The sequence below is a fragment of the Triticum dicoccoides genome, chromosome 2A (assembly GCF_002162155.2).
Source record: "Triticum dicoccoides isolate Atlit2015 ecotype Zavitan chromosome 2A, WEW_v2.0, whole genome shotgun sequence".
Taxonomy (NCBI): domain Eukaryota; kingdom Viridiplantae; phylum Streptophyta; class Magnoliopsida; order Poales; family Poaceae; genus Triticum; species Triticum dicoccoides.
The window spans coordinates 781,277,952-781,281,270 of NC_041382.1; positions in this window are offsets into that span (position 1 = coordinate 781,277,952).

Genomic DNA, 3,319 nt, shown 5'->3' on the forward strand with positions numbered 1-3,319 from the left:
CGAGAAAGGACCCGATTCTAGAAACAATCCCTTATTGCTTTCGGATCTGAGACAGGAGGTATACCCAACTGTTTTGGGTGTCCTATGAAGATGCATTTATCCGCTTTGGGTTCGAGCTTATCAGCCTGAAACTTTTTCACATAAGCGTCGCAGCCCCAAACTTTTAAGAAATGACAGCTTAGGTTTCTTTAAACCATAGTTCATACGATGTCATCTCATCGGAATTACGTGGTGCCCTATTTAAAGTGAATGTGGTTGTCTCTAATGCCTAACCCATAAACTATTGTGGTAATTCGATAAGAGACATCATGGTATGCATCATATCCAATAGAGTGCAGTTATGATGTTCGGACACACCATCACACTATGGTGTTCCAGGCTGTATTAGTTGTGGAACAATTTCCACAATGTCTTAATTCCGTGCCAAACTCGTAATTCAGATATTCATCTCTATGATCATATCATAGATATTTTATCCTCTTGTCACGATGATCTTTCAACTTCACCCTGAAATTACTTGAACCTTTCAATAATTCAGACTCGTGATTCATCAAGTAAATGTACTCAACATCTACTCAAATCATCTGTGAAGTAAGAACATAACGATATCCACTACGCGCCTCAGCACTCATTGGACTGCACACATCAAAATGTATTACTTCCAACAAGTTGCTTTCTAGTTCCATTTTACTGAAACGAGGCTTTCAGTCATCTTGCCCATGTGGTATGATTTGCATGTCTCAAGTGATTCAAAATCAAGTGAGTCCAAACGGTCCATTTGCATGGAGTTTCTTCATGCATATACACCAATAGACATGGTTCGCATGTCTCAAACTTTTCAAAACGAGTGAGCCCAAAGATCCATCAACATGGAGCTTCTTCATGCGTTTTATACCGATATGACTTACGTGGCAATGCCACAATTAGGTGGTACTATCATTACTATCTTATATCTTTTGGCATGAACATGTGTATCACTACGATCGAGATTCAATGAACCATTCATTTTAGGTGCAAGACCATTGAAGGTATCATTCAAATAAACAGAGTAACCATTATTCTCCTTAAATGAATAACCGTATTGCGATAAACATAATCCAATCATGTTTATGCTCAACGCAAACACCAAATAACAATTATTTAGGTCTTAATACCAATCTCGATGGTAGAGGGATCGTACGATATTTGATCAACCTTGGAAATACTTCCAACACATATCGTCATCTCACCTTTGAGCTAGTCTCCGTTTATTCCGTAGCTTTTATTTCGAGTTACTAACACTTAGCAACCGAACCGGTATCTAATACCCTGGTGCTACTAGGAGTACTAGTAACATACACATTAACATAATGTATATCCAATATACTTCTATCGACAGCCTTCTCATTTACCAAGTATCTAGGGTAATTCTCCTCCAGTGGCTGTTCCCCTTATTACAAAAGCACTTGGTCTCAGGTATGGGTTCAACCATGGGTTTCTTCACTAGAGCAGCAGCTGATTTGCCGTTTCATGAAGTATCCCTTCTTGCCCTTACCCTTCTTGAAACTAGTGGTTTCACCAACCATCAACAATTGATGCTCCTTCTTGATTTTTACTTTTGTGGTGTCAAACATCGCGAATATCTCAAGGATCATCATATATGTCCCTGATATATTATAGTTCATCACGAAGCTCTAGCAGCTTGGTGGTAATGACTTCGGAGAAACATCACTATCTCATCTGGAAGATCAACTCCCACTTGATTCAAATGATTGTTGTACTCAGACAATCTGAGCACAAGCTCAACAATTGAGCTTTTTTCCCTTAGTTTGCAGGCTAAGAAAATTGTCGGAGGCCTTATACCTCTTGACGTGGGCACGAGCCTGAAATCCCAATTTCAGCCCTCGAAACATCTCATATGTTTCGCGACGTTTCAAAACGTCTTCGGTGCCTCAACTCTAAACTGTTTAACTGAACTATCACGTAGTTATCAAAAATGTGTATGTCAGATGTTCGCAACATCCATAGACCACGTTCGAGGTTCAGCAAACTGAGCGGTGCATTAAGGACATAAGCCTTCTATGAAGCAATGAGGACAATCCTCAGTTTACAGACCTAGTCCGCATAATTGCTACTATCAACTTTCAACTAAATTTTCTCTAGGAACATATCTAAACAGTAGAACTGAAGCACGAGCTACGACATAATTTGCGAAGACCTTTTGACTATGTTCAGGATAATTAAGTTCATCTTATGAACTCCCACTCAGATAGACATCCATCTAGTCATCTAAGTGATTACATGATCTGAGTCAACTAGGCCGTGTCCGATCATCACGTGAGACGGACTAGTTGACATCGGTGAACATCTTCATGTTGATCGTATCTACCATACGACTCATGCTCGACCTTTCGGTCTTTTGTGTTCCGAGGCCATGTCTGTACATGCTAGGCTCGTCAAGTCAACCTAAGTGTTTTGCATGTGTTCCGAGGCCATGTCTGTACATGCTAGGCTCGTCAACACCCGTTGTATTCGAACGTAAGAATCTATCACACCCGATCATCACGTGGTGCTTCGAAACGACGAACTTTCGCAACGGTGCACAGTTAGGGGAACACTTTCTTGAAATTTTAATGAGGGATCATCTTATTTACTACCGTCGTTCTAAGCAAATAAGATGTATAAACATGATAAACATCACATGCAATCAAATAGTGACATGATATGGCCAATATCATATTGCTCCTTTTGATCTCCATCTTCGGGGCTCCATGATAATCATCGTCACCGGCATGACACCATGATCTCCATCATCATGATCTCCATCATCGTGTCTTCATGAAGTTGTCACGTCAACCATTACTTCTACTACTATGGCTAACGGTTTAGCAATAAAGTAAAGTAATTACATGACGTTTATGTTGACACGCAGGTCATAAATAAATTAAGACAACTCCTATGGCTCCTACCGGTTGTCATACTCATCGACATGCAAGTCGTGATTCCTATTACAAGAACATGATCAATCTCATACATCACATATCATTCATCACATTCTTCTTGGCCATATCACATCACATAGCATACCCTGCAAAAACAAGTTATTCGTCCTCTAATTGTTGTTTGCATGGTTTACGTGGCTGCTATGGGTTTCTAGCAAGAACGTTTCTTACCTACGCAAAACCATAATGTGATATGCCAATTGCTATTTACCCTTCATAAGGACCCTTTTCATCGAATCCGATCCGACTAAAGTGGGAGAGACAGACACCCGCCAGCCACCTTATGCAACTAGTGCATGTCAGTCGGTGGAACCGGTCTCACGTAAGCGTACGTGTAA